Here is a 17,099-nt window from a genome sequence, read left to right as displayed (position 1 = left end):
AAGGGACCGAACTCGCCAAGGCTCATCAAAGCACGGAGACTGCACGGAATGAGGCCCAGGCCGCCCTCCAGGAGATCCAGGAGGCCAAGAAGATCACGGCAGGTAAGGCATTTAAGATGCAAAGCAAGTATGCGGAGAAGCAGTACCTTTTACTAACTCGAGTTCGAAGTTCCCCAGGGGCCTTCGCAGATTTGCCACGCAGTTTATCTGATGCCGTGGAGTTCTATCGAGCCGAAGGAGGGGGTTCCACGAAGAGGCTATTCTGGTCGCAGTATGCGGCGCCGGAGCATCTTGTGTCCTTCACCGATCAGCTGAAACAGCTGGTGGAGCTGCATAGGGTGGCCGAACTAGCCATTAAGGATTTGATAATCCGGCTATGGCTAGCCGAAGCTATGCCCAGCAGCTACTTCGGACTCGTGAGGCGGGTGGTGAACGCCTATCCTCGGCTGGACGTCATGAAGCGCTCGGCCTGTATTGAAGGTGCGTGCATGGCCTTCGCCCGTTGCAATATGTGGTGGGCGAAGATGGACACCGTTGAGGTGACCAGGGGGCCACCGGAGGGCAAGGAGCATCGTACACCAGAACGGTATTTTGCGAATTTCCTGGAGGGGTCTCGCCTTGCGGCAGCACAATGTTCACATGACATTGTGTTTGAATGAATGTATTCATGTTTGCCTTTGCCTTGTATTGTGAGAAACAAAGCCTGTTTTGTTAATACAATTTTGTTATGCTTTGATTGTTTCCTCCTGTGCGGCCGTGTTATATGTAATCTGAGGGTTGGCCAGTCGTCGGCTTCTGCCCTCACATAGATAGTACGGAGGTCTTCGGGATGGAATCTAAACAATCTTGATCCAATTACATGGTCCTTGAAGGAGTTGTTTAGCGCAATGAACAAGGCAATCGGACTATACGGCTTGAACGCCCTCACTTAGCCATAGGAGTTTTATAATAAAGCATGGGTGCAGCCCCTGGTTTGAGCCAGAGTGCTATCATCATCTGATCGGGAAGTGCCGATCTTTCGCATAATGCGGATAAAATCTCCAACGATTTGTAACCCTCGAATAGCTGACTAGTTCTTGTCGTATCATGACAATCCGTTTTTGTCTTTCTCTACTGAGGTGCTCGTCCGGTCCAAGCCAGGGCACAATCGTAGTAGTTCTCCCTTTACTACCCTACCCGATGGAGCGGAACATAGGGTAGCAAGCACAGGAGCCGGGCAACCCAACTATTGACCAAAGACATGATTCGGAGCCAATTCATATAATGCTAAATTCGGGGTGCCGAACTTATATATAAGAAGTGTTCGGACTGTGCTGCCGTATTGTGGGGCGATAGGTAGCCCCTGGCGAATATGAAGCGTAAAATATTGTCGATGCGGTAGATAGGCGGATCGAAATAAAACGAAGTAAGAAGCGAAAAACACAGGGACTGGGCCACAAACCATTTTTATTATAACCGGATGGATACGTCAAGGCGTATCTTGTACAGATGGTGCTAGAAGTATCCGGCCATTTAACGTGTCGGAATCACTATGGCGCAGCGTGTGGGTCCTGAGAAAGAAGTGTGAATACCGTCAGGAAGAACGTATAAAGGTTACCCTACACACGTGTGTTGCTTGCCTCCGTTGCGTTCCAGTCCTTCTAGAGGACTTGATATCAGGCCTGTGAAAAAAGGTGTCTGTAATGAGAAAAATAAAAATTATGTGTGTCCGGGATCGGTTTTGCCGAATTGCAGCCCACGGGTTATCTCGTGCCTCCGTCGATGTCGATGGAATTTTGAGTGCGTAATTGTGTACGCGTGGTACGAATGCCACTACCTCATTGGGGCTGGGACGGAGGCCGAATTGCTAGTCGAGCTCTTGACGAGCCGCGCTGTCCTGTTGCAGTGTAGTCCGGACCCTCTTGATGGTGTCCAGGGGCTCGGCAGCTGGATTACAATGCTGCTTGAGAAGGCCGCTCTGTACTTCTGCTGCCAGGGCGGCAGTTTGCTCCTCTGTTCGGAGGGAGCGCTCCGTATTGCCATTGACTGTTATGACGCCGCGTGGACTGGTCATCTTGAGGTTGAGATAAGCATAGTGTGGCACTGCGTTAAATCTAGCAAACATGGTTCGTTCGAGCAGTGCGTGGTAGCCGCTGCAGAAGGGGGCGATATCGAAGATTAACTCTTCGCTTCGGAAGTTGTCCGGAGAACTGAAGACCACCTCCAGGGTGATTGAGCCCGTACAGCGGGCCTCTACACCTGGTATGACTCATTTAAAGGTAGTCTTTGTTGGTTTGATTCATGAGGGATTAATGCCCATCTTCCGTACTGTATCCTGGTACAACAGATTGAGGCTGCTTCCACCATCCATCAGGACTCGTGTGAGGTGGAATCCATCGATGATTGGGTCAAGGACTAGTGCGGCCGAACCACCATGGCGGGTACTAGTCGGATGATCTCGTTGATCGAAGGGGATCGGAAATGACGACCATGGATGGAACTTGGGGGCGATTGGCTCTACCGCGTAAACGTCCCATAGTGCTCGTTTTGACTTGGGGGGGGGATTTCTTATGTCCCCTGGTGTTCAGCTGCCAGGGCTCTTCATCATCGTCCTCACTTTGTGATCCCTTTTCTTTGTTTTCGGCATTTAACTTGCCAGCCTGCTTGAAGACCCAACAATCCCTGTTGGTATGATTGGCTTGCTTATCTGGGGTGCCATAAATTTGGCACGGATGGTCGAGTATGCGGTCCAGGCCGGAAGGTCCTTCGTTATTTCTTTTGTAGGGCTTCTTCCATTGGCCGGACTTGGAGCCACTGAATCCGGCGTTAATTGTGGTGTCCTCGGTGTTGTCGCCTTTACTTCGGCGTTTGTGTCTATTGCGCCGGTGCTTGCCGGTGTTGTTCTTGGCCTCCATGGGGCCTGCCTCGCTGGCTGCGTTTTTGCTACGAGCCAGCCAGCTATCCTCACCTGCGCAAAAGCGGGTCATGAGTGCCATAAGGGCTGCCATTGACTTAGGTTTTCTTGTCTGAGGTGGCGTGCTAGCCATTCGTCACGGATGCTGTGTTTCAAGGCTGCTAGGGCTTCGGCATTCGGACAATCAATGATCTGGTTCTTCTTGGTTAGGAACCTAGTCCAGAATTTTCTGGCTGATTCTCTAGGTTGTTGAACTATGTGGCTGAGGTCATCGGCGTGTGGTGGCCGGACATAAGTTCCTTGGAAGTTGTCAAGGAAAGCCTCTTCCAAGTCTTCCGAGCTGCCGATGGAGTTCTCAGGCAGGCTATTTAACTAGTGCCGAGCTAGTCCTTTGAGCTTTAATGGGAGGTATTTGATGGCGTGGAGGTTGTTTCCTCGGGCCATGTGGATGTGGAGGATGAAATCCTCAATCCATACTGCAAGATCGGTTGTGCCATTGTATGATTCGATATTAACGGGCTTGAACCCCTCGGGGAATTCATGATCCAATACTTCATCTGTGAGGCAGAGCGGGTGTGCAGCGCCTCTATATCAGGCCGCATCGTCGCAGAGCTCTGAAGGAGTCCATCTGCGGCATTCGACTCAAGCGTGGTAGGTTTGTCACGTCCGAATACGTAGCCGTCGTCGCGCCTCGAGGCACGTCCGCGTGATCCGTAGATCGATCTTGTGTGTCCTGCTTTACTATCCAGGGTCTGTCGGAGGTCGTATGTATGACTCCGGACTCTTCCGTCCCTATTTTGACGGGGTGGTGGGGCGGTCTGCTGTTCGGCCTGAGTTGCCGCTTTATCTTGACCGCGGGGTGGCCGTTCCGCCGCCCTATCCCGACCACATGGTGGTCGATCCGCATTACGCGAGGGAGATATATGCTCTGGCGCTTCCTCATCGAATTGTGGTAGCAGTCTGCGTTTTGGGTAGCTCTTGGCTGGGCGGTTGAGGCCATATTCCTCGGCTGTCAGGACGTCAGTCCATCTGTCAACGAGCAGGTCTTGTTCAGCTTGAAGTTGTTGTTGTTTCTTTTTCAGGCTCCTTGCAGTGCCTATGAGCTGAAGCTTAAAGCCCTCCTGCTCAAGAGGATCCTCAGGCACGATGAAGTCTTCGTTGCCGAGGCTTGTATCCTCCTCGGAGGGCGGATGGTAACTATCATCCTCCAGGTCATCTTCTATGGCTTGTTCGTCAGTGTTGTCTTGCCTGCTGTCGTGTTCCTGTTCAGATGTAGCCACAGCGGGGTCTTCGCTGTTTTCGGTGTCGCCCGTAGTACTATTTTCTTCCATGCCAGTGTTGCCGTCCTTTGAGTGACGGGGCTTAGGGCGGCGTTTGGGCCGCTGGCGCTTGGACTGTGTCTCGGAGGTTTTGTTCGTATCCGGCTCTCTTTGTCGTCGCCGGATCCCTTAGGTGTATCAACCATGTACACGTCCTATGAAGAGGTGGTCGTCCAGCGTCCAGTGAATGGCGGGTCTTGGTCTTGATCCTTGTCGGCATCGTCGTCCATACCATCGATATCTTTGGAGCCATAGTCAAGTACGTCGGTTAAGTCATCGACGGTGGCTATGAAGTGGGTGGCGGGTGGGAAGCAAAATTGCTCATCATTCGTCTCTAGCTCGAACCAGACATAGTTCGGCTGTGAGTCCTTTTCCAAGGACAAATTCTTTAATGATTTTAGCATTTCACCCAAAGGCGAGTGTTGGAACACGTCAACGGCGTTGAACTCGAGGATCGATAACCGATCTAGCTCGGTGTCCGCAAGTGTATACAGTCCGGAACTTGTAGCCGGAGACGAGTCTGGAGTTCCGTTAAAGCGAATATCACAGGGCATCGGGTCCATGTGCGGCTCAAACGCCGCGGACTCTAAGGCTTCGGATGGCTCGGTCTGCTTTGGCTCTAAGGTTGTTGTAGCCGCAGGAACCATCTCCTGGGTGTCATCCGATGACAGATTTAAGTCACGTTCATCCGGATGAGGGGGAGCGATCTCCATGGGCTCCAGTCCTTTGAAGATCAAGTCTCCACGGATATCCGCGACATAGTTCAAGCTTCCGAATCCGACCTGATGGCCGGGGGCGTAGCTATCGATCTGCTCCAGATGGCCAAGCGAGTCGGCCCGCAGTAAGAAGCCGCCGAGTACGAAGATCTGTCCGGGGAGGAAGGTTCCTCTTTGGACAGCGTCATTATTGATGATTGAAGGGGCCATCGAGCCTTTTATCGACGACACAGTGGAACTCTCAATGAAAGCACTAATGTCGGTGTCAAAACCGGCGGATCTCGGGTAGGGGGTCCCGAACTGTGCGTCTAGGATCAATGGTAACAGGAGACGGGGGACACGATGTTTACCCAAGTTCGGGGCCTCTCTATGGAGGTAATACCCTACTTCCTGCTTGATTGATCTTGATGAATATGAGTATTACAAGAGTCGATCTACCACGAGATCGTATGGCTAAACCCTAGAAGTCTAGCCTATGTGGGTATGGTAATGAGTATATGTGTTGTTCTTTCCGGACTATCCCCTTCGGTTTATATAGACATCGAGGGGATCTAGGGTTTACATGGAGTTGGTTACATAAGAAGTAATCTTTGGTCACCAAGCTTGCCTTCCACGCCAAGTAGAGTCCAATCCGGACACGGTGCAGTCTTTGGTCTTCATGTCTTCACAGTCCATCAGTCCGGCCCATAGATAACAAGCCGGACGCTCGAGGACCCCTTAGTCCAGGACTCCCTCAAGAGGCACATGCGAGTGATGTCATAGGACAAAACCACCGTGTGCATGCACCCGTGTGTTATGTGATGTTTGAATACCCAATGCAGAACTCTAATGTGGCACATGCTTCGCAAACAGGAAACGCACTACACCACGATGTGTGTAGCTCCCTGATGTCTGCTAGAACTACGTCGGTATTTCCCCAAAGAGGAAGGGATGACACAGCACAACAACGGTAGGTATTTCCCTCAGTGATGAGACCAAGGTTATCGAACCAGTAGGATAACCAAGCAACACTACGTAAACAACACCTGAACACAAAAAACAAATACTTGCAACCTGATGTGTAAAAGGGATTGTCAATCCCTTTCGGGTAACGGCGCCAGAAATTGGCAAACGGACGTGAGAGAGTTGTAAATATTGATTGACCGAATGCCAAATAAAATAAATTGCAGCAAGATATTTTTGTATTTTTGGGTTTAACAGAATTGAAAATAAAAGGCAAATAAAATAGATCGCAAAAGCAAATAATATGAGAAAGAGACCCGAGGGCCGTAGGTTTCACTAGTGGCTTCTTTCGAGAAAAATAGAAAATGGTGGGTAAACAAATTACTGTTGGGAAATTGATAGAACTTTAAATAATCATGACGATATCAAGGCAATGATCATTATATACGCATCATGTCCAAGATTAGTAGACCGACTCCTGCCTGCATCTACTACTATTACTCGCCACATCGACCGCGATCCAGCATGCATCTAGTGTATTAAGTTCATGGAGAAACGAAGTAATGCAATAAGAACGATGACATGATGTAGAAAAGATCTATTTATATAGAAATAGACCCATCGTTTTATCCTTAGTAGCAACGATACATACGTGTCGGTTCCCCTTCTGTCACTGGGATCAAGCACCGTAAGATCGAACCCACTACAAAGCACCTCTTCCCATTGCAAGATAAATAGATCAATTTGGACAAACAAAACCCAAATATCGCAGATGAAATACGAGGCTATAAGCAATCATGCATATAAGAGATCAAAGAAACTCAAATAACTTTCATGGATAAAGAAGAGATAGATCTGATCATAAACTCAAAGTTCATCGGATCCCAACAAACACACTGCAAAAGAATTACATCATATGGATCTCCAAGAGACCATCTAGCTACTAACTACAGACACGAAGGTCTACAAAGAACTACTCATGCATCATCGAAGAGGCACCAATGGAAGTGGTGAACCCCTCCGTGATGGTTTCTAGATTGGATTTGGTGGTTCTGGACTCTGCGGCGGTTGGAATTGATTTTCATCGACTCCCCTGGGGTTTCTAGAATATTGGGGTATTTATAGAGCAAAGAGGCGGTCCGGGGGCACCCGAGGTGGGCAGAACCCACCAGGGCACGCCTGGGCCTCCAGGCATGCCATGGTGGGTTGTGCTCCCCTTGAAGCACCCCTAGGCGCTTCTCCGGCCCATTGGATGTCTTCTGGCCCAAAAAATGCACAAAAAGTTTCATCGCGTTTGGACTCCATTTGATATTGATTCCCTGCGGTGTAAAAAAACATGCACAAAACAACAACTAGCACTTGGCACTATGTCAATAGGTTTAGTACCAAAAAATGATATAAATTGACTATAAAATGATTATAAAACATCCAAGATTGATAATATAACAACATGGAACAATAAAAAATTATAGATACGTTGGAGACATATCAGCATCCCCAAGCTTAATTCCTGCTCGTCCTCGAGTAGGTAAATGATAAAAACAGAATTTTTGATGTGGAATGCTGCCTAACATGTCGTCTCATATTCTTTTGTTTATAGCATGGACATTTGGACTTTTATATTGTTCAAAGCAATAGTCTAGTTTTGACATGATAATTTAGATACTCAAGCATACCAACAAGCAAACATGTCTTTCAAAATATCAACGCTAAAATAAGTTATCCCTAGCCCATCATGCTCAATCATTGATCCATTCATGAAACACACTCGCATATTAACTACACTCAATGCTCAAGTATGATCATAGTACCCCCTAGTTGGTGCTTTTATAAGAGAGGATGGAGACTCAAATTAAAAATAAAAATTGCATAAAGTAAAGGAAAGGCCCGTCGCAGAGGGAAGTAGGGATTTGTAGAGGTGCGAGAGCTCAAAGAAAAAATTGAGAGATAAAAACATTTTGAGAGGCATACTTTTCCCACCAACGAAAATGACTTTGAGTTACCAACACTTTCCATGCTAGATATATCATAGGCGGTTCCCCAACAGAAATTAAAGTTTATTCCTTTTTCCACCATACTTTCACTTTCCATGGCTAACCGTATCCACTGGTGCCTTCCATACCAACACTTTCCAAGGAATTTATTATTTGACAACATAAAGTAAAATCTTTTTTCATTTCGGGACTGGGCGTCCTTAATACCTTTGCCTTACTCTCATGCAATGACAAGTGAATAAATACTCGTCGTGAGAATAACACATCTAGCATGGAAAATACTAGCGACCCCTCACCACCTCGCGAGTGGTACAAGCACACAAGAGAGAAATTTATTTTGAATATTAGAGATGGCACATACAAATTTGATTAGAACGGCAAAAGAATACCGCATATAGGTAGATACAGTGGACTCATATGGCAAAACTGGTTTAAAGGATTTTGGATGCACAAGTAGTGATCATACTTAGTGCAAAATGAAGGCTAGCAAAAGACTGAGAAGCGACCAACCAAGAAACAAATAATCTCATAAGCGAGCATTAATCATAATTAACACCGAATAATGCACTACAAGTAGGATGTAATTTCATTGCATAACTATTGACTTTCGTGCTTGCATAGGGAATCACAAACCTTGACACCAATATTCTTACTAAAGCATAATTACTCATCGACATGACTCACATATCACATCATCATATCTCAAAACTATTACAAGGAATCAAGTTTATTTTGTCCAATGATCTCCATGAAAGTTTTTATTATATCCTTCTTGGATATCTATCACTTTGGAACTAATTTTCTTGTGTTGCTTTTGATAAGCTCAAACAAATATAAGCGAAGATCATGAGCATAATATTTCTTTCTCTCAAATTAATTTAAGTGAAGCAAGAGAGACTTTCTTGAAAATTTTACTAACTCTCAAATAAATCCAAGTGAAGCAAGAGAGCATTTCTTCAAAAATACTAAAGCACGCCATTCTCAAAAGATATAAGTGAAGCACTAGAGCAATTCCATAGCTCATAAAGATTTAAGTGAAGCATAGAGAGCAATTCTAACAAGTCATGGCATAATTTTGGCTCCCTCAAATAGGTGTGTCCAGCAAGGAATCAATACTTAAAACACAAATCAAAACAAGCAAAGATTCATATCATACAAGATGCTCCAAGCAAAACACTAAGTATGTGACGAATAAAAATATAGCTTTGAGTAAAATACCGATGGTTGTTAGAAGAAAGAAGGGATGCCACTCGGGGCATCACCAAGCTTAGTTGCTTGCTTCTCTTTTGATAATAACTTGGGGTGCCATGGGAATCCCCAAGCTTAGGCTCTTCTTACTCCTTATTCCTTCATCCATCGTAAGATAACCCAAAACTTGAAAACTTCAATCACACAAAACCCAACAAAGCCTTCGTGAGATCCGTTTGTATAAGAAATTAAATCACTACTATAAGTGATGTTGCAAACCAACTCATATTTTATTGTTGCATTATATCTACTGTATTACAACTTTTCTATGGCAAAAACTCATCAAACAAAACCATAGAATCATCAAAACAAGCACACAATGCAAAGAAAACAGAATCTGTCAAAAAAAGAGTAGTACGTAGCAATCTGGATATTTAGAATACTTCTGCAACTCCAAAAATCTTGAGCAATTAGGAAAACCGGAGAAATTTGTATATTAACCTTCTACAAAAAGAATTGGTATTTTATCACGCTCTGGTAAAAATGAGAATCGTTTTTGTGAGCGCAAAGTTTCTGTTTTTCAGCAAGATCAAACAACTATCACCCAAGAAGATCCTAAAGGCTTTACTTGGCACAAACACTAATTAAAACAAAAACATAATCATAATAGTAGAATAATTGTGCTAACACTCAAAAATAGTGTTGGGGCTCAGGAATGACACCTATGGGATCACAGGGAATCCCTACTATGGTTGCTGGGGCGCGGGGTTGTAAAAAGAGCGGGTTTAGAAGATTAACACGGGGGGGGGGGGGGGAGTTTACCTAGGTTCGGGCCACAAATCGTGCATAATACCCTACTCCTGCTCGTTTGTGTTTATCTGGTGTTCTTGGACTAGCTACAAAGCGTGCTGGGTCCAAAAAGTCCGAATCCTCTCACAGTACGCCACGGGCCTCTTTTTATAGTCAAAGGGGCTGCCATAGTGGCACATAGGAGGTGGAAAGTTCTACAGTAGTCGAGTTTATCGCCTGTCATCACGGGACAAAATGCATTAAATTCGCTACTTAGGTGTCCTCTTGCTTTATCAGGGACGGCAGCGAAGCCCGTCCCGTGCGTCGCCACTTCGCCTTGCTCCGACACGCGTCCAGGCCAATGAGGCATGCAGCGCCATGTAGGCTGGCAAGCTGCTGAGCTGGCGTGGTGGCAGGGTCTTCACGAAGATCTACATGCCACCACGTAGGTGCTTGACTAGTTGGTTTAGGAGCCACATGCTGCCACGTGGGTACCTGCTTAGTTGGTGGGTCGGCCGCTGAGCTGGGGTGGCGACGGGGCGGCAAGGCCTTGCCATGGTCTTGCTGATCTTCCCGGCAAGGGTCTTGCGGGGCCTTGTGGGCACCCTCAGCAAGAGTCTTGCCGGGGCCTCATCGGTATCTTTGGCAGGAGCCTTGCTGGGGCCTCGTGGGCATCCTTGGCAAGGGGCCCTGCTGTTGTCTTGTTTCTTGGTTCCCATCTAGGCCTCGTAGGCCCTTTGTCTTCATAAAGGTCTGCATGCCACCATGGAGGCGCCTCCCAAGCCTTGGGTCCGATGTGGTTGATGGCGTCGGGACTCTTAGACTCAAGGGTGGCGGCCTTGTTGGTGTTGGGCAAGTCGCCCCGGCAAGGCTCTTGCCAGGGCCGTGAAGGCCACCCCGGCAAGGAGTTTCACCTCGCCCCTTTGCTCCTCATGCCTCTGGTTTTGAGCACGGCTCTGGTAGTCTTGTGTCTTTGCTTCCTCTTCTGTCACGCCAAGCGCGGCCGCAGGCGTGTGGCTGCAACTGCCCGTGCACAAGTAAAGGGGTACAAAAGGACCCCTACTTTTGTACACCGGCAGGAGCCCCTGGGCCTGGGTCACATATAAGCGCGGAGCATTATTGGGACAGGCCTAGAACGGTGCGCGGGCGCGTGAGCGGTGGAGTTTCACCGTAGTAACTCCCTCTCTAGTTGCGCTTCCCCACGACCCACGTTGAATGCTTGATGTGGGGGTCGTGCATGGAATGACCGCAGCATGCTCGCGTCATCCCGCGATGAATAGTAAAGAGGCAGCTTGCGTGTCCCTTTTTAAAACTGCAGGTCCGCTGCTCATTTACTCTCTCCGCCTTGGAACCGTCGTTCCATGTTTCCCACTACGCTTGCCCCTTGCGCCATGTACGCCGCATGCACGGCATGGGGTAGGTGCACTACAAAAAAATACACTTCCGTTATGATACATGTTTGTCACAGTAGGTCACGTTTTCCATCATGCATGTACATCCATGACAAATTTATGACAGAATAAAGATAGTCATACATGTGCTGTCGTAGAAGTGTTCCATGACATTACCAAAATTATCATCACGGAAGTGTCCACTTCCATGATGATAAATCACGCGTCACAGAAGTGCTTTCGTCAAGGGTGACCGACACGTGGCATCCACCATAACGGAACTCCGTTAAGCTATCGGGTCAGGTTTTGCATCCGATAACCCGTTAATAGCCCCGACCAATGGGGATTTTCCACGTGTAAAATCATCATTGGCTGGAGGAAACACGTGTTGGCTCACCATTGGGACAGCTGTCATCCACTCATTGGACCCAAAGCGCCTATGATACGTCGACACGTGGCACGGCCCAACAGAGGCCCATTCCTGTGAAAAGGCTGTCCCATTTGACTTGGTCAAAAGGTGGCGGGCCGGCCCATGACAAGCCTATTAACGGCATGTTTGCATATAGCCCATTTATAGCCCGCTAACCCAGGGCCCGTTTACGGCCTATCCGAGTTAGGCCCAGTAGCGTCATTTGGGCCGTCCAATATAATTCCAGCCCGTTTTAACTTCCGGCCCATGTATGGCACATGACGTATTTTGGCCCATATGAGGCCCTTAGTAACCCTCGGCCCATTAACGGCCCGTGGTAAAACTGGCCCGTAATGAACAGTATATCACTTTATACCCATTAACGGCCCATTATTCTATTGGGCCGTTTCCAGCCCATGTTATCTTTCGGCCTTCTCAGGGATCGTTTATTCTTGGGCTCATTTCCAGCATTCGTTTACTTTTGGCCCGTTACTGTCATTATCTGCTTGTGGGTCAAATACAGCCCGTGGTTACAGTCAGCCCGTTTGTGGCCCGTTAATACGTTGGGCCATTTTCATAGCGTCATCAAATACGACCTATTAACGATGGCCGTTATGGTCGGCCCATGAACGGGCGATTTCAACTCTAGCCCATTTACGGCCATAATGTGGTATATTACTAGCCCATGTTTAGCCAACCGATCATACGGCCCGTAGAAGGCCCATTGTGTCTACGCCCCGTAGAAGGCCCATTGTTTCTATGTCCCTTAGAAGGCCCATTGTTTCTATGGCCTGTAGGAGGCCCCTGTTAACTACAGTAAATATGTAGCCCATTGTTAATGTGGCCTAGTTTTAAAAAATATGTTATTGTGGCCACTAGAAAACTGCGGAAAAAGAACTGCACTGACTACAAAAAAACAAATAAACAAGACAACGGAAATAAATAAGCAAGCAACTTACGCTAGGCTATCAGGCTATTACACATATTACATCTACTAGACATCAAAGTTCGCCACAAGTAGGAAGGCCATGTAAAGGATGGCTCTTCTCTCCACCTATCCTCTCCACCTTCCCACCCACCCCTCCAATGGCGATCTATAGCTTTGTGCTACCATGGAAGGACTCCTCCACTGGGATTTCAAGCATGGCCTTTCAATTGCAGATCAGGTGCGTCGAAGGTTTGGTTCTCCAGTCCATTTTTCACCATCTCTGGGTACCAAGGAGTTCTTCTTGGTCGTCCACTTCTCCTCGGCCTCCTTCCCTCTTACTGAGGAATCTGTGGGTGTTGCTTTGCAATGTTGCATTGGGGGTTTACCATTGGGACTCAATGTCATATCCATTGGTGAAAGAAGATTCTGTTTCTCTGTGGCCTCTAACAAGGTTGGACACTTTATCTATCATCTCAAGGATCGAATTTGCCGGACTTTGTTTGCCATTTTCAACTTTTTCATTCGGCCAAGGCTTCTACTTCGTGCTATGATCATCATTGACATTTTGATGAGGTTATCCATGAAGTCTCATCTAGATCACCTATGGCTATCCGATCAAATTTGAATTTTCTACGTATGAATGATCTCGGGGGTTTGCCTGACTCGACCATTCACCCTCCCTGTGTTACTGTGGCACCGCCGTCGATGAGTTTTCTGATGAGCAGTGCCGGGGAGCCAGTTACGGGAAATCAGAATCCCAGCATTACTCACATTAATGGAATTCATGATAATAATAATGCTGTGGTCGGCATACATTTTGGGAGTTTCCATCAATCAGTAGAATTCTAGAACAATGATACCAATCACGACAGTCAGCATTCATTGCCAGGAGATTTATGTCTCGGGGCTTTTAATTTTGATTTATCTTCTAAGCATGTGAGCAAATAGAATATTTTTTAAGGTCGGACTTTCCAGCATCTTTATTGGGACAATATTCCCACATTTATGGTGTTCTATATCCTTGATCAGTTGAAATTTGGTTATTCCCGAAGTCACATTGCCACAATATGGTCTCTGTCATCTATACCCACATTGGAGTACATCTATAACCGTCTTAATATCTATTCCCAATGTAATCTAATGGGCCATCTAGCCGCTTCTTGCCCACGTGTGGCGTGCAAAACTTGTTTGGAACTTTCTTGTACCTGTGATAAACAGGAGTACCACCCTGGTTCACTGTCAACATCAGCTGCTGGTTCTATGGGTCATGAGGATGGTGCCAACACTCAATCTGCTAGCACTCCTACAACTCCGAAGATTGGGTTTTCCTCCTGTCACACTTGCAGATCCACAGAACATTATTATTTTGATTGCCCAGCCCCGCTTCTTTGTATTCAGTGTGGCTGGCTGGGACACAATCAGCGCCACTGTGGACTAATCGATACCCCCACTCTATTTTGGAAGCCCAGTCTTCGGCCCATCCCTGCAGGCCCATCTAGGACCATCCCTGCAGGCCCATCTGGAGAGGTTTTATCCAATTTTTGGAATGGTTGTGAATCGAGAGATCCGTTGCTTCATAATTGTGCGAATATTTCTACTACAAATCCTCTGGCTATCATTAATAATTCACCTTCCACTATTGCACCGATATTGGCCAACTCGCAACGGCAGCAAATCACTTTGACAGATATTATTGATCCACTTCCTGCTTGTCATCACACTGGTGCCCGAGGAAGCGAGATCATTCGCTGTGAATCGTGCGGTGCCCCTCGACACGTGGTGACCTCCTGCTGGCCTGCTCAGCGGTCAGCACAGAGAACCTAGGTACCAAAGACTAGCAAGAGACCCGTCGATATGCATTCCTCCACTGCTCGCCCCACCTCCTCTGCTCCACCTTTGGTTCCTCGCCCGCCATCGCCTATGGAGAACTTTCCTGTCAATGTCGTCCCTTACCTGCCGCACGGGATGACCATCTAGCTGTGCCCCGAAGATTGCGTGGTGCAGGAGGAGATGGTCATCATCCCCAATCCGCCGCTGTGCCATGACTTTCTGGCGGTGGCTGAGGTCAATCACTTCGTCCCGTTCCACCAGAAGGCTGCTTTGCGTCACACCATAGAAGGTTTGCTCCATGAGTCACAATTCTTTCCCACTGAGGTGGATGACTATCCGCTAGGCATTGGAATATTTGGTTTTGCGGATTCAGTCATTAGAGATATTGTTGTTGGTACCACCTTTGAGCTTGATGAGTATGAGGAAAATCTGAATACTGTAGTTTCCTTTGTTCCTCATGATGCTGCTATCAACATGAGATCGACCTCTTTCGGTCCTCAAGTATGGCTTTTATACATTGACTTTCCCCATGATTATCAGACATCCCATTACATCCACAAATCAGTTGATAAGTTTGGTGAATTGATCACTTGGAATAACCCTAGAGGAGATCGAAAGTTTGTTCTGATCAAAGCCCGTGTGCTCAGTCTGCATAGGGTGGCCAAGAGTTTTGTTATTTATCAGCTTGGAGGAGAGCGTCGCTGCTGGACTGTTTGTGCAACGATCCTAAGAAGCAGTGATTGGAATTCACACATTCCGGATGTTCCTCCTATGGATTTTGAGCCGCCACCGGCAGACGGGATCTCACACCCTCTGTTTGGTGATAGACTGACGGCGGATCAGATGTATCAGGTGCAACTGCACAATTGGCTTGCTTAGAATGCAGCTCCCAATCAACACAATGAGGAGGTTCAGCAAGGCAATGATGTTCACTTCCAAGCAAACTGGGGAGCCTGGCCACCTCCACCACCACCAGCTGTCTACAATTACCAAGCTTGGCTTGCTGCTGAGGGATTACATGTGCAAGATGGTATCCTTCCAGCCAACAATCTGTAAGATAGCCCTGGCATGGCCTGGAATGATTCCATCTCTGCATTTGACAGTTCAGATTCTAGTGCTACTCTGTCTGACACTTATGTCCTAGTGCCTCGCAACATTTTCAACAATATTGCAGCAAATTATGAAGTGGGATAGAGCTCACAATCGGCTTCCAGGACAACCCAGAATAACTCTATTGATATTGAGATCTCAATTTCTACTGCTGGCTTGCACTTGGAAATGACTGCCAATGGTGATATGATGTCCTCCATGATGATCAACCACGGTATATATGTCAGGCATCTCAACTACCCTTCGCATCACTAACTTGCCAGATAACTCTGCACTGCTGCCTGCCCTGCCTGCAACTAGGTTCTCTGAGCCTCTCTGCTTAACTGATCTGCCAAACACATCTGACTCACAGCTTGCTTTACCAGAGATGAACCATACTACACCTCAGACTGTCTTAGTAACTGCTGCACAGGAAATCAGTTCTGCATCTATGGTTGCAGATGTTGAGGAGGATCAAGCCCTCGATGAACCTCAAGAGGACTTGGCTATGCATGCTTCGCTCCCCCTTGCTATTCCATCTGCTACTGGTGCTGCTGCTTCTTCTAGCAGAAGGGGAAAAGCAATTGCTCCTGAATCAACCATTGCTTTGCATCGAAGCACACGTTCCAATAAATATGATGGGTTCAAAGTTCCACCTCTTTCAGACACCAAGCTCAAAACCTCCAAGGTCAAACCCAGGGTGATTCCCTCTACAACTTCAGCCAGCATTGCCTCTGCTCTGTCGGAAGCCCCAGAGATCCCACCGCCTACTGCTATTCCAGTTATCCAACACATTTGGCACAGTGATGTGTGGAATTCCAGCTGAAGAACTCACGGAGGAGAGCCTGCAGGCTTCGTCTGATGATGGACCATCCTTGGCCAATATTTAGTTCCTCTGTTCTGGGTTTATCTGCTCATACTTTTATATTATCCTACCCGTATTATGGTACTTCGTGTTAACTGGAACATTCTTTGCTGGAATTTCCAGGGCATAAATTCTGATGAAAAACAGCTTGCACTTTCAAATGCAATCAACTCTTCTGGTTGTGCTGCAATTTGCTTGCGGGAGAAGAAAAAACCTTCTTTTGATCATGCTTTTGTTAAGTCCTACTGTCCTAGGCCTTTTGACCAATTTGATTTCATCCCTTCCCGTGGGGCCTCGGGAGGCCTCGTCACGATTTGGAATAGTTCAATTTTCTCAGCCACTACCATTGCTCAAGAAGATTTTGCCCTGGTTACACGTTTTTAATCAACCCAATCTCCACATTTTTGGACATTGGTCAATGTTTACACCCCATGTCAAGGTGAATCCAGAGTTAACTTTATCAATTGGCTTATGGCTCTGAATATCCCCCCTAATGAAGATTGGCTTCTGGTCGGAGACTTCAATTTTGTTAGAAGCCCAGATAACTGCAACAAGCCCGGTGGTAATTATGGTGATGTGATTACTTTTAATGATTTCATCCGAGCACAAGCCTTAATTGAACTTCCCATTAAAGGCTGAGAGTACACCTGGAGTAACATGCAAATTGATCCATTACTTGAGAAAATTGATTGGTTTTTCACTAGTACTAATTGGACGAGCTCCTACCCTCACACTGTGGTTAAGCC

Source organism: Triticum urartu, chromosome 2, assembly GCF_003073215.2.
Source record: "Triticum urartu cultivar G1812 chromosome 2, Tu2.1, whole genome shotgun sequence".
In the NCBI taxonomy this organism is placed as follows: Eukaryota; Viridiplantae; Streptophyta; class Magnoliopsida; order Poales; family Poaceae; genus Triticum; species Triticum urartu.
The sequence above is the reverse complement of the archived record's forward strand: the minus strand, read 5'-3'. Positions refer to the sequence as shown.